Consider the following 16,077-nt stretch of genomic DNA (forward strand, 5'->3'; position numbering starts at 1 on the left):
CACCATTAAAAGAGCTGCTATAAATATTTTTGTACATATTTGGTCCTTTTCCTTTTTTTCTCTCTCTCTTTAGAATACAACCTAGTAGTGGTATTCCTGGGTCAAAGGATATTCAAAGTTTTACGGCCATATAGGCATAATTCCAAATTGTTCTCTAGAATGGTAGGATCAGTTTACAATTTCACCAGTAGTGCATTAGTGTCCCAGTTGTTAATATACCCTTCAACATTTGTCATTTTCCTTTGGATGTCATATTAGCTAATCTGATAGGTGTGCCTCAGAGTTATTTCAATTTACATTTCTCTAATCGATACTGATTTAGAGCATATTTATGTGATATAGATAGCTTTAATTTTTTCTTCTGAAAATTGTCTGTTCATATCCTTTGTCCATCTATCGACTGGGAATGACTTGTAGTCTTATAAATTTGACTAAGTTCTCTATATATTTGAGAAATGAGGCCTTTGTCAGAAAAACTTGCTAAAGTATTTCCCCCAGCTTTCTGTTTTCCTTCTAATCTTGGTTGCATTGGTTTTGTTTGTGCAAAACCTTTTTAATTTAATGTAATCAAAATTGTCCATTTTACTTCCCATCATCATCTCTATATCTTGTTTTGTCATAAATTCTCCCCTTATACATAGATATCAGATAAAAATTTCCATGTTTCCCTAATTTTCTTATGATATCACCCTTTATGTCTAAATCATATACCCATTTTGACCTTTTTTTGATATATGGTGTGAGATGTTGGTTTATACATAAGTTTCTGCCAAACTACTTTGCAGTTTTCCCAGCAATTTTTGTCAACTAGTGAGTTCTTGTCCCAAAAGCTTGGATATTTGGTTTTTATCAAATGCTAGATTTTTATGGTCATTTACTACTATGTATTGTGCACCTAATCTATTCCATCAATCCTCCATTCGATCTATTAGACAGTACCAGTTAGTTGGGATGATTAATACTTTGCAATACACTTTGAGATCTGGTACTGCTAAGCTACCTTCCTTCATATTTTTTTCATTGATTCCCTTGATTCCTTTTTGTTCTTCCAGATGAATTTTGTTATTATTTTTTTCTAGTTCTATAAAATAATTTTTAGTAGTTTGGCATGGCACTGAATGAGTAAATTAATTTAGGTAGAATTGTCATTTTTATTATATTGACTCAGCCAGGCCATCAACACATAATATTTCTCCAATTGTGTAGATCTGACTTTATTTGTGTGAAAAGAGTAGTATAATACTGTTCTTATAGTTTCTGGGTTTGTCTCAGCAGGTAGACTCCTATAGTATCTGCAGTTGTCTAAATCAGAATTTCTTTTTCTATCTCTTCCTGATGGAATTTGTTTGTAATATATAGAAAGGCTGATGATTTATGTGTTTGTTTTATATCCTGCAACTTTGCTGAAATTGTTAATTATTTCATTTGGTTTTTTAGTTGATTCTCTAGGATTTTCTAAGTATACCATCATATCATCTGCAAAAAGGAATAGTTTTGTTTCCTCATTGCCTCTTCAAATTCCTTTAATTTCTTTTTCTTCTATTGCTATAATTAACATTTCTAGTACAATATCGAATAATAATGGTGATAATAGGAATCCTTGCTTCATCCCTGATCTTATTGGGAAGACTTCTAGCCTATCCTTGTTACAGATAATGCTTTGTGATAGTTTTAGATAAATATTACTTATCGTTTTAAGGAAAGCTCTATTTATTCTTATGCTTTCTAGTGTTTTCAATAGGAATAAGTGTTTTATTTTGTCCAAGATAATCATATAGTTTTTATTGATTTTGTTATTGATATGGTCAATTATGCTGATAGTTTTCCTAATATTTGAAACAGCCCTGAATTCCTAGTATAAATCTTACCTAGTCATAATTTATGATCTTTATTATATATTGCTGCAATCTCCTTGCTAGTGTTTTATTTTTAAAAATTTATATCAATATTCATTAGGGAAATTATTCTATAATTTTCTTTCTCTGTTCTGTCTTCTCCTGGTTTAGGTATCAGCGCTACATTTATATTGTTGTGGGAATTTGGTAGGACTCCTTCTTTGCCTATTTTTCCAAATAGTTTACATAGTACTGGCATTAATTGTTCTTTAAATGTTTGGCAGAATTCACTTATGAATACATCTGGTCCTGGGGATATTTTCTTAGGGACTTCATTGATGGCTTGTTCAATTTCTTTATCTAAGTTAGGTTTATTTAAGTATTCTATTTCCTCTCCTGTTAATTTGGGTAATTTACATTTTTGTAAACATTCATTTTACTTCAATTGTTAAGTTTATTGGCATATAATTGAGCAGGATAGATCCTAATAATTTCTTTTATTTCATCTTCATTGGTAGTGAATTCATGTGTTTAATTTTTGATAACCGTAAATTCTTTTTCTTTCTTTTTATTTAGATCAAATTAACCAATGATTTATCTATTTTTTTCATAAAACCAGCTCCCAGTTTTATTAATTAGTTCAATGCTTTCTTACTTCAATTTTATTAATATCTCTTTTGATTTTTCAAGATTTCTAATTTGGCATTTAGTTGGAAATTCTTAATTTTGTTTTTTTTCTAGTTTTTTTTAATTGCATGCCCAATTCATTGATCTGCTCTTTCTCTATTTTATTGATGTAAGCATTTAGAGATATAAATTTTCCCCTAAATATTGCTTTGGCTGCATTCCATAAATTTGATATGTTGTCATTCCCTTTAATGAAATTATTGATTATTTCCATAATTTGTTCTTTGACCCACTTATTCTTTAGGATAAGATTATTTTGCTGTTGTTGTTATTGTTCCATGATATTCAAATTGTTTCTTTCTGCCTGCTTGCAATATTTTCTCCATGATGTGGGAGCCCTGGAATTTGTCTATCATTTTCCTGGGAGCTTTCATTTTGGTATCCCTTTCAGGAGGTGATCAGTGGATTCTTTCAATTTCTATTTTACCCTCTGGTTCTAGGATATCAGGGAAGTTTTCCTTGATAATTTCTTGAAATCTAATGGTTGAGCTCTTTCTTTTTTAAATAATGACTTTCAGGTGGTCCACCAATTCTTAAATTGTCTTTCCTCAATCTATTTCACAGGTCAGTTGTTTTTCCAATGAGATATTTCTCATTTTCTTCTATTTTTTTCATTCTTTTGACTTTGTTTTATTATATCTTGATGTTTCATGGAGTTATTAATTTCCATGTGCCCAATTCTAGTTTTTAAGGAATTATTTTCTTCAGTAAGCTTTTATAACTCTTTTTCCATTTCCCTAATTCTGCTTTTTAAGCAGTGCTACTATTCAGTAGATTTTTGTGCCTCTTTTACCATTTGACCAATACTGTTTTTTTTAAGGTGGCATTTTCTTCAGCATTATTTTTTGTCTCTTTTACCAAACTCTTGACTCTCTTTTCATAATTTTCTTCCTTTGCTCTCATTTCTTTGTCTAATTTTTTTCTCTATCTCACTAATTTTATTTTTAAAATCCTTTTTTGAACTCTTTCAGGAATTCTTGTTGGGTCTACATCTAATTCACATTTTCCACAAGGCTTTGTTTGTAGCTATTTTGACATCACTGTCTTGTTTGTGTCTTGATCTTCCCTGTCACTATAGTAACTTTTAATGGTTAGGTTCTTTTGTTATTCTTGTTGTTTGTTTGTTTGCTCATTTTTACAGCCTATTTTTTGATTTGTAATTTTATGTTAAAGTTGGGCTCTGCCCCCAGGGTGGAGGGGACACTGTCCCAAGCTTGGGGGTTTTTTGCTGCCTTTTTCAGATCCAGTTCTGGGGGCCTGTAAGTTTTTGGTGCTTCCAAGATGGAATGATCTAAGGAGAAGTGTGGTCACTGAACTTCTGGCCTGTGCTCTTGTCTTTACCCAGAAGGAACCTTATTTTTCTGAAACCACAAGTACTAGCACTCCTCTTGGCTCTAGAACTATCCAGGTATCCTACTCTCTTTTACCCATAAGCTCTAGTGTTCCTTTCTGCTTTGGAATTGAGACCAGAGCCCCTACTCCCCTTTGCCCACAAACACTAGTATTTATGTACTGGGACTGTAACCCAGAGCTCTGTATGGACAGTACAACAGGATCCTGAACCCAGCACCAGCAAAGGATCTATTGTAATCTCTTTCTGATCCATTTTCCAACCTCCTTACTCCCTGTGGGCTGAGAGCTCCTGAAGCTGCTGCCACTGTTACAGCTACCTCAAAGGCCTGCTGTTGATGTTGCCACTAAGCCTCCTGTATGGCTTTCAGTCCCCAAACCCCCACCCCACCCTGATGTGACAGACCTTTCTTGCTAACTTCCTAAGTTTTCTTGGACTGGAAAATTATTTCACCTAGACCTTTTGCTGTCTCTGCTGCTCCAGAATTCAACTGAAGGAGTTATTTTAAAGTCATTTGAAGGGAAGTTTGGGAGAGTTCAGGTAAGTTTCTGCCTCTACTCTGCCATCTAGGTTCAATCCTTCCACTCAGTAGACTTTAAAGAAAACTGCTCTCATTTTCCCCTTCCTCTCTTAATGTGTGGCTTGAGTCTCTGACAGCTTTTCCTTGGACTTCACAGAAATTGGGCAGATTTCTTCTTCCTCTCTTCCCTGGGTAATGATAGCAGCTGCTTGCATGTAGCAGCAAGATTATATCCTTCTTTAAGTGAGTCTGAGACTGGACCTCATGTCTCTGGCTGCCTATTTTTTTTGTTTGTGTTTCTTTTCCTGAGCACAGGTGACTAAATAGCAACTCTGTGATGAAGGCTTCCGGTCTTGGCAGCTATCTTGTGGACTTGAGAAGTCCAAAGTCATTTAAAGTTCCAATGACTAGCAGTCTCAACAATCTTATTCTTAAAGGAGAAGATGAACAGCATCAAGAGAATGAACCTTATCTGTGCCCTGGATTGACAAAAGATATAGACCTTGAGCAAGGACAGTGCAAAGCTGAGTTGAAATTGAAATGCCTATTCTGCAATCCCATAGATACTTCATGTTTTATTACTTGAAGTATCAACCTTCCATGAAGGTTTAATAGGAACCATCAGCTACTTTCTCATGTATACAAATGTTTGTAGACAAATGTTTCAGAGACAAATGTTTGTCTCTGTACATTTATGAGTCTTTTGTGTTTTAAGCATTTTTTTCAGTAAAGGAAATAAATATCAATCCTGTACCTGATTTCCTTTACATATTGAAACCTTTCTATAAGGGATTCTATTAATCTCTTTTGAGGAGACATTAGATATGGGCCAAACCTAAGCTTTATTTAAGGGATTATCCCTATAGTTCTACTTTGGGTAGTTAGGGATAGTGAACCAGAGAAAAGAAGAAGAATCTGACTCACTTCTTAGATGCCAGGTTTCTCCAAGACTAAAACTTGAATGCGAATTCAAAGCAGATGAACCTTACTGGGAGAGGGTGCCTCAGCCCCCCAGCCTGTGAATTGTTATCTTGAAGACCCTCTCCAGGATCTTACTCAAATAGACTTCAAGTGCTTAATTCCTTTTTGGAAATCCAAGTGTTCAAGGATCATCTCAATTTGTTTGCATTCTTTTTAAAAATTAAATCTTATTTTATTTTGAATTCAAAGAAAAAATAGACATATACGAAAAACCCACATACAGAGAACAGAAAAAGCATATTATGAAGACATGTCTCCCTTATGTACAGCTTCCTTTTTAAAATATATAACAAAGTCAATGTATTCCTTTCAAAGCTATCCTGCCTGCCTGTGTTCTGATATCTTCAGTTTTCTTCTTTGCTTTATTAAAAAAAATTGTTTCAATGACCCTCTTTCTTTCTTTTTGTTTCTTTTTTCATTTCAACACCCCAGAGCTAGATCCCTCCCCCCTTCCTGACTCCTTGAATCACTCACCCTCAAATAAAAAAAGAAAACCCAAACTTTAAAACAAATTTGCGTGGTAGAAAAAAGCATACATTTTTCATGTGCAAAAATGTATATCTCATTCTGTACCTTAAGTTCACCTGCCAGGAGATGGTTAGCATGCTTTCTTATCAGTTCTCGGGATTCCTGATTGGTCACTGAGTCTTGAATCTTTCTTGAGTCTTTCGAAGTTGTTTTCCTTTACAACATTGTTGTTGCTGTACAAATTCTTCTAGTTCTGTTCATTTCACTCTGCATCAGTTGATGCAGTTTTTTTTCTAAGTTTATTTGAAACTCTACATTTTGTTATTTCTTACAGGAAAATAATATCCAATTATGTATAATTGATTCATCCATTTACCAGTTGATGACCATCCCCTTTGTTCCAGTTTTTGTTTACATTCTTCAAAAAAATGTAGATTATTTATTCCATTATTAGGTGAGTTCAGACTTCCATTCAGAATGCTTTATGAAATTTTGCATGGATTCATTGGAAAATATAGGGTGCCCTATGCAAGGGTATACTGGTGCATGTTTAACAACTTGCCCTTTTTAAAAATGTACAGATGACACACTTTTACATTTAATCTCCATTATCAACATTTTCTCCATCACTTTTGGAAGTGTAGATAATTATTAAAACAATAAATCATGACCTGATTTATAATGTTTGCCAATTTTCGAGGTATAAATGCTCTCTCTAAAAATGTCATAATCAGCTGTGAAGAGTCAGTTCAAGCTTGCTCGGGAACACTGTGTGATGCAGGAACCCCAGGAAAGGTTTTTGTCTAGACGCCTACCTAGATTGTCCCATTCGATCTCAGGGGATTTGTTAAGGGCCTCATAAAGTGCCCTGTGTGCTAGAGGAATCCAAGGAGGATTTCTTACCCAGGACAATTTGGTTTCTCACCTAAAGGTGAGGGCACAGCTTCCAGTCAATACCAATTCCCCAATCCCTGAAGAGAGGGCTCTAGGTGCTTTGGGAGCTCAACTAGAGCTAAACTTTCCCTCTAAGAGTAGAAAATTGTAACTCTCTTCCTTTTCTCTGTTTTTTCACTTTTCTTAATTTTTTATTTTATTTTCATTTTTTTTTCTAGTTGTTTTGGGTAGGGACAGGCCCTTAATAGTACAAAATAGGCAATATGCTGTAATAAACTTTGTAAAATGTCATTTGTTTGTTGCATTTGTATAGCTTTGTATTTGAAAATGATTATAATCTCCAGCTAATACAGGCTTGAGCTCTGACAAAAAAAAAAAACAGCAAATTTGGAGATTTTTTTAAAACAATACTGAATGTCCAGATTCTTTACATGGCAAATAAGAAAGCCATTACAAACTGTGCTATGATGATCAAAGGATAGAAATAGCTAATTCTTCAAAGAAGAAATTCAAGATATTAGCAACCATATGAAAAATACTGCAAATTACCAATAATAAGAGAAATGCAAATCAAAAACAACTCTGAAGTTTCACTTTAGATTCACATCAAATTGGCAGATGGCAAAAAAGGAAAATTATAATTATTGCAGGGGCTTTGGGAGGGCAGATAATGTTGGTAGAGCTATCATTTGGTTCAACATTCTGGAAAGCAATTGGTCTTATACCCTAAAAAATCTTTCTTTAGATCCTTTATCCACTTTGGGAATTCATACCCTCAAAGCAATCACAAAAGAGGGAAAGGACCTACAAGTTAAAAATATGTATATCAGTACTTTTTGTTGTAGCAAAGAACTGAAAACAAACCAGGAGACCATACACTGGGGAAATGCATGTAAGAAATGGTAGAGTCAAAAGGAATTGATTCATAGAAACGTGAAAACTTTTATGAACTGATTCAAAGTGAAATAAGTAGAACCAAGAAAATGACTTATGTAATAATTCTAGTATTATTGAGAAAAACAACTTTGAAAGAATTGAGAATCTCTAAGTATTATAATGAACTATCATGTCTCCAAAAGAGAAATAATGAATCATATCTCCCACTTCTTGACAGAGAAGTGCTGGTCTAGAGGTCTAGAAAGAGACATGTGTTTTTGAGCTACCAGGTGGTACAGTGGATAGAGTGCTGAGTGTGTGACCCTGGGCAAGTCACTTAACCTCTGTTTGCCTCAGTTTCTTCATCTGTAAAATGAGGATAATAACAATACATACATCCCAAAGTTGCTGTGAGGATCAAATGAAATAATTATAAAACACTTAGTGCAGTACCTGACACATAGTAAGCACTATATGGATATTAGTTATTAATATTATTTTCTGACAACCAATTTGTGGATCTGTTTTACTCGAATATACTTTTCTATACAAAGGTGGACATTTGTTTTTGGTTTTTGAGAAGGGAAAAAGTTATGCTGGAGAGATAATTTTGGAGGATGAGGGGAATGATAGTGGTATCAAAAATAGAGAGCGGCAATGAAATATTTATAAAATACACAGAAGACAGAAGCAAGTTCAGAAAGAGGAATAAACAGATGGGACTGTATTAGAATTGTTGTGTAAAATTTTTTATATATCTATAGAAACCTGTATATAATTGAGGTGCATGGTCTCACATGAATTTTTTTCCATTCATTATATATGGAATGATCATGTTTGTTGATCACTGACAAATTCAAGATAAAATATTAGAAGAAAAGAATCAACTGTCACATGAACTTTGTTGAGACAGTTTAGTTCAAGGAATTTTGGAAGGTAAGAGTGGGGCATTCTAAAAGAAGATACTTGAGACTCCTCAGAGAATATTCTAAAATTGGTGATATAGACAAATATGCCAAATGCACCCATATTGATTTGGTGAGGATAGCAAATACTTAAATGGGAGGAGAATGCAATGGGCCAATTCATGAAGTAGGCACACGGGTAGATCTGCACTCTGGCTGCTTCTGATGATAAAGGACAAGCACAACCTGAGGCTCCTGGTTGATTCCAACGTGCCATTTCTCCCCACCCTCATAACAGGGGTAATGGATATGGACCATAGAGATGGAGCTCCCCAAAAGGGAGCTTTTATCAAAGTGGATTGGCCATTGAATAGAAAGAATTGCCCACGAAGTAGAATTTAAAGGTAGGGACAACATCTGTTCTCATTCTCTTCTTCATTTCTTTCAAATTTATGGCACAGTTGCTCACCATTAGACTTCTCTGTGAGGAGTGGGGTGGGAGTTCTTCTTCCCCTCCCCCACCCTTGGCACTATGACAACTATTCACACATGGCATCAAGAGCATGGGGTTGTCTGGGTGAGCCTGAGAATGGGCCCTAAATCTCTGGCTGCCTCTTTTGTTACTTTCCTGGAAAACAGTTAAATGAACAACAATCCTGAGACATGAACCTTTTGAGTCTGGTGGTTACCTCAGTGATTTTGGCTTCCTCAGTTGGGGCTCTGGCCCTGTGGAACATATTCCCTGCAGCTACTATGACTTTTCTCAGAAGAGAAGGTTGCTAGCCCCGAGAGTCAAACCCAAGTCATGCCCCGGCTTTCCAGAAGATATCGACTTTGAGTGAATTGGACTGTGCAGAACCTGTTCTGCACTCCCACAGAGGATTTTGGGGTTAGGTGTTTTAAGTATCAACCACAAGGGAGAGTATAATAGAGTTATGAGTTACATTTTCATGTTTTAAATATATATTTGGCAAAGTGGGTTTATGAGTCCCATTGTGTTTTAAGCCTTCCTTTTGTGGAGGAAGAAATAATAATCCATGCAATAGCTGATCTTTGGGCATTGAGTACCTTTCTAGAGAGGACCCTGTTAAGTCCTTTTGGGGAGCTCCTAAAAATGAGTCAAGCCTAAGCTTTATTAAGTCATTGCTCCCCAAGTTTCTCTTCTGGAAAGGGGGTGCAATACATTAGAGACCACATGGAAAAGCCTGACCTCTCTTTAGAGGCCAGGCTCCCCCCTGCATTGAACATAGTCTGTGTGATTTCAGAGCTGGGGCCCCTTAGCACCCCCAGGACAGCAGGGCTGCAATATGACCTTTCCATACTTATTATATATGACTCTCCTTAGGCATTCTATAGTTCAAGTAAATTTGCTTTCTTGTTATTCCTTCCATCTCTCTAATTGAGTGAGGCTGGTGACATTGCAAAGCCCTGCCTCACTTAAATCCATTTCACTTGCAAGTCATGACATCACCTTTCTGATGTCGCAGTTCCCTTTGAGAGTGAAGGACAAATATCACACGTCTCCCCAATCTTCAAGTCTTTGCACTGACTGTCTCCTTTGCCACATCGTTACTTCTTAAAACTCCCACCTTTTTTCAAAGCTCATATCAAGCTCTGCTTCCTCCAGGAAACTCTTCCTGAGAGCCATATCTATTAACACTTTCCCCTAAAATTAGCTTATGTTGACTCTGTATATATTTTAGTGTACACTTATATGGATATATTGTGCTTCAACTGATAGAACGTAAACTCTTTGTAGACAGGTACTATTTCCTTTCTGTTTTTGTCTCTTCAGTGATTTACCTAGTGCTTGTGACATAGTAGGTGATCAATAAATTCTTGTTAATGGCTTGACTAATTGATAAGAAGGAGATGGGTGAGCAGGAAAAAGCCTCATTTCATAGAATGGGAAGCTGGTTGGTTGGTGTCCTTTGCTCTCGAAGAGGACAAAAATGACATCACTATGTTAGAGCCAAGTTACAGTGTGTCTGATTGTGGCTGATCAGACCAATATGAGCTCAGAATGTTCTACCACAGGTTGAGCACAAATATTCCATGTAAACATTTGGAGTGGATTCTCTAAATTTATGCATCTTGTGTTTCTTTTGAGCTACTTCAATTCTGCTTTGCTTATAAAGCACTGCACCCTCTTTGATGAAGGTGCGCCATGCTGGATAGTCCTTTGCCAACATCTCCCATGTCATACAATCAATCCAAAGCTCTTCAGAGAGAGGTTGAGAGTGTCCTTTTATTGCTTCTTCTGACCACCATGTAAGCTCCTGTATTGTGTGAGTTCACCATAAAATAGTCTTTTAGACAAGCTTATGCTTGGCATTCAAACAACATGGCCAACCCATTGGAGTTGCACTCTTTGCAGACTGGGAAGCCAAAGCTCAACCAAAGGCGGAAATGTATCCTGATATTGCAAAACAACCCATAAGAGACCCTGGGAGATAGACCTTAAAACCCTATGCTTAATGAATAAAAATGCCTTCTGTCCCCATAGACTTGCAGGATACAATATCATTGCTGTTTTCTTCACAACTTGAGTTGTGTCTTGTCATTTGCTCAGAATAATAATCTCTCCACTAATTCATGATGTTGGTAAACCCAGTTTAAAAACATTTCCTTTTAAAAATTTCCCTGATTATTGTCCCCCTTACCCACAGTCTGATCACTAACTCATTTGCCAATTTGCTTCATACATGTTTCTCCAAGTAGTTTTACTGGGTGTTTGTTTAATCTTCTTCAACAGACTTAGACCTACTAGTCTATAGTGAGATCTATGTATCTCCAAGAGTAGAGACCATTCATACCCCATTAGAATGGGGATCCCTGATTATAATAGCTGTCTTCTTCCACTAGACTGAGGATAGATTATTCCATGGCTTTTCCTGCATTCCTCCAAAGGAATAAAAGGAATCATAGGGAGCAGTCAGGAAAACTGACAAATATACAAATCTGCATTCTGATACTTTTTTGTGTCCAAAGGATCTGTATGTTGCCCTCAAATGAACTGGAAAGTTGAGTTCTCCTGGTTGTGGTCTGTGAAAAAGGTGGTCAACATTTGTGTCAATGAGATCCAATCCTTTTGGGTTACTCAATCTCCATCTGTCTCTGAAATCCACATTGATTTTTCTGGACAGGACTGTGACCCAATTTCCCAATGTGAGGAATTCTCCCTCTCCCATGGTGACACACACTTTCCCCAAGAATGCTTGGCTTTTCTTTGAGGAATTCTTGTATATTTGGGGTTCTTGGAAACAGGACAAAGGCTAATGAATTACTGACTCTACCACAGGTCTGGAAACCCTCTAGAGCTCACAGGAAGAGAATCAGGGGTGGGGAAAGGGAGGCAGAAAACTGTGGAAAGGGGGAGGAGCCAAAGGAATGGAGTCAGATTGTTAAAGTAAAAGACAATAGAGCATATTATTCTATCAGAAATTGGGAGTATTTCACCCAAGGAGAGAAGGCTGGTGACTGTATCATTTTCTTCAAGCCTCTAAGGAGTGTGAATCATAGGATCATGGATCCATAGCTGCAAGGGACCTTGGGGGCCAACTAGTCCAACGCTGTAGGCAGCTAGGTGGCTCAGCAGCTAGAGCACCAGACCTCGAGCCAAGAAGGCCTGAGTTTAAATCTGGCCTCAGATACTTACTAGTTGTATGACTTTGGACAAGTCATTTAACCATGTTTGCCTCAGTTTCCTTATCTGCAAAATGAGCTTGACAAGAAAATATCCAATTGCTCCAGTGTCTTTACCAACAAAACCCCAAAACGGATCACTAAGAGTCAGACACAACTGACATGACTGAACAACAACAACAAAAGTCCAACCCTCTCATTTTATAGATGAGGAAACTAGGGCCAATAGAGGCTAAGTGATTTGCCTAAGGTCTAACAGGTTGTATTTGTCCTTTGTTTTCAAAGAGGGCCATGGCATCAGGGAAATGATGACATGACTTGCAGTTTACTTTGATTTGAGTGAGGAAAGCTGTGCAAGGTCACCAGCTTCACTTTCTCCTCCAGAGCCATCTGGATCCATTGGCCAGATATTCATCAGGATGACTGGAGATGACACAGGATGCAATGGGAGACCCTGGCTCTTTTAGGCTCAGGCCTTTTCATGTACTCACTTAGAGTGAGGTAAAGCCCATTTAGTGAATAGGCCTCTTTAAGAAGTGAATCAAGGGATGGCCCCTTTACTTAAAAAAATCAAGCTGGGAGGTGAAGACCCTCAGGGTTGATGTTCCAGAAAAAAATAGTTACCATTGACATTCACTCTAAGCTAGGAGAGCCCAAAATGCAGTCATTTAGTGGAGCTTGGGCAGGAACCTATTGTGGTCCAATCTCTGAGCTTCAGAGTGAACTGGGTTTAAGGTTTTGGGAAAGAAAGAAGAGAGAGAGAGAGAGAGAGAGAGAGAGAGAGAGAGAGAGAGAGAGAGAGAGAGAGAGAGAGAGAGAGAGAGAGAGAGAAGGAAAGAATGAAAGAAAGAAAGAAAGGAAGGAAGGAAGGAAGGAAGGAAGGAAGGAAGGAAGGAAGGAAGGAAGGAAGGTCCAACAGGTAGAAAGTCTCAGAAATGGGATTTGAACCTAGGTTCTCTGATTACAGAAACAGTGTCCTTAATTTCTAGTCCCTTGAAAAATAGAACAAAAGGGAATGGGTCAGAGAAGATGAGCAAAAGGAATTCCCAACTTTTAAAAGGAAGATTACAGTCAGGGACACTTTGATAATCTTGGGGTTTATTCTGTCAACTGAAAATGAGTTGACCTGGCAAAGCCAATGTTCTTTATCAATACCTCATCCCTGACCTTCTCTGTCACCCGCCTCCCCGCCTCCTGCCCTTCCCAGCTCATTAGTAACATGTTTTGGTTAACATACTTCTCTAGTACTTGTCCCTTTGTGCTCTACCTGAAACTGAAAATTAACTATGAGCTTTGCTTCCTGATTAAAGAGAGGCAGTGCCTGGCCTTTCTCTTCTTCACACGCTCTATCTCCTGTTTTCATTCCTACTGTGCTTGCAAATCATTCTCTCTTTATGCCTCTTTATGTCCTCCTTTTTCTTTTAAGATGTAGCCCAGAACTATCTTTTGTCTTTCCTGATTCCCACAAAGTAGAATGTTCTGCCTTGCAAACTATCAAACTATTTTGATTTACTGACTATATTTATGCTGTGTGTGTGTGTGTGTGTGTGTGTGTGTTTGTGTGTACTTAAATTATCTTCCCCATTAGAATCTAAACTCCTGGTGAGTATAGATTGTTTCTTTGTACTTGTATCCCTAGCCCTAGCACAAAATAAGACTGCTTCTTGACTGTTAATTGATTCATTAGATGAATGAAAGTTTCTAGAGCCCTCACTCTGACCAATCAAAAAAAAATAGACCTTATCCTGAGCAGCCCTAAACATATCAGTCCAGTCAATCCTTTCCCTATATGGCACCTCGTTGATTAGGAAACACCATGGAGGGAAGGAGGAGGTATTTCCTACCATCTCTTGGGAGCTCTCATTGTAAAGTAAAAGACAACAGTTCCAATCCTCAAGAAGCTAACAAAAGAAACAAAATATTCTCATAGGTGAAGAAAAATACTTAGGAATATAAAACCATAATAAAAAGTATAAAACAAAATAACATCATTGGAGTCCATGTCCATAATACTAAAAGAGGCTATTTGTCATAGTAGACAGAGATCTATTCTCTGAGTAAGAAAGATGCAGGACCAAGTCCTATTTTTCACACATATTGGCTATGTGACCATAGCAAATCATTCAATTGTTCAGTGCTCTAGGCACCTCTAGGCCTGTAAGTTGCGAAGATGGTGCCATTTGCATTGGTGGAAGATGATTCTCACCAGGAGTTCCCTATAACTGATGAAATCGTAGGTCTAATTAAAAACAAATTGCTGAGAAGGTACCAGCATCAAGCAGAATTTAATCAGGGAAACCTTCCTGGAGGTGATATTATTAAGGTTCTTTAACATCAAGGATTCTACACCGTCACTGCAACATCCAAGAGAAATGCCGCCTTTTACTCTGTGGCCTGACCCAAAGAGAGTAAGTTCTTTCCCCTGAAACACTGGATTTATATAACCTTGCAGTCGCAGCAAGGCATAGTACAGCTCTGGTTACAACAACAAGGGTTTAGGAACTGGGAGAACTTTGCAATGGCAAAGGCAGAAAAAGAAAACAAAACAAAATCCACATGAGGTTTTAATTTTCTGCGACCACGTGAGAACGGCTCTCTAGATCTGAGCTATAAATACTGAGCTGCCATCAGCACAAGATGGAAAACACACACACACACACACACACACACACGCGCACACACACACACACACACATTTAAAATACATACATGGCCCCCTGGGTGTATGGGGGCCCTAGAATGTAAGGAAGGAAAATGTTCCTAAGAATGCCCATGCGGGGATTGTGGGCTCAGTCTCCTTAGTCAGACTTTTCGCTAGACTCTCCTTAATAGCTGCCTTGTATTAAGGCCTAGTCAAACATACTTGACATGATTTGGAAAGAATTGATTCCCCATTCTTCATCAGGTTGGAATGCTGCGCTGTCCCTCACTGCCCCTAGGTCAGATTTAATTTTATCAGTTGACGTAAGGAAAACCATTTCATGTAGAGTCCTCTACTCTCTCAAAGTTCTTCTCCAGAAAGTTGTTCCAGACCAGGGGAGGGGAACCTGAAGCCTCAAGGCCACATGTGGGCCTCTAGGTCCTTGGGTGCAGCCTTTTGACCGAGTCCAAGTTGTACAGAAAAAAATCCTTTTATTAAGTTATTAAGGACCACACTTGAGGACCTAGAGGGCCACATGTAGCTTTGAGCCCACAGGTTCCTCACCCCTGTTCCAGACTAACCCCACCCAATTCCAAATACTTTGTTACTATGTCCCTCTCAATTCACTTTTTGCTAGGATAATTTTCAGAAAGGCAGTTTGGAGTAGTGACAGATGAGTGAATTACACATCGGCATCAGATGAGTTCACAAGTCAAGAGCAAAAAAGTTTTTCTTTTCACTTGTATACATATTTCTTTTTATGTGTTCTTAACGTTTTCAATGTGTTTCTGACTGCCTCACTCTATTATGGGTGCCCCAAAGGCAGGAACTGGAAGATAAATGGAAGCAAAAACTCGGGGACCCTGTTTTGTCCTCCTGAGCATCTTCCTTTCCACAAGAATGAATGAATGAGTGGTAAAAACATTTATTAAGTGCTTCGTACATGCAAAGCACTTTTTTATTCTGTGCACAATTACTGTACCAAGAGAACTGAGCACTGTGCATGAGAACTTGAGGATGATAAAACTCTCATTGATCCAGGTAAAACGGAGGGCGAGGGGGAAGGGAAGTTTGGGCTGAGTTTCAGGTGTCTTGAATTTACACCAAAAGGTTTCTGGTGCACACACAGGTTGCCATGACACATCCAGTCCTCAAGCAGTACCTGGCACCACCACCTTCATCCCCCGTATGCAGAAGCCAGCTTTCCTCCTAATTGGACAGTACACAGTATTAAAGGAGAAGATAAGTTTTATTGAAATAACAAGAAAAAATAG

The sequence above is a fragment of the Trichosurus vulpecula genome, chromosome 7 (assembly GCF_011100635.1).
Source record: "Trichosurus vulpecula isolate mTriVul1 chromosome 7, mTriVul1.pri, whole genome shotgun sequence".
Classification (NCBI taxonomy): Eukaryota; Metazoa; Chordata; class Mammalia; order Diprotodontia; family Phalangeridae; genus Trichosurus; species Trichosurus vulpecula.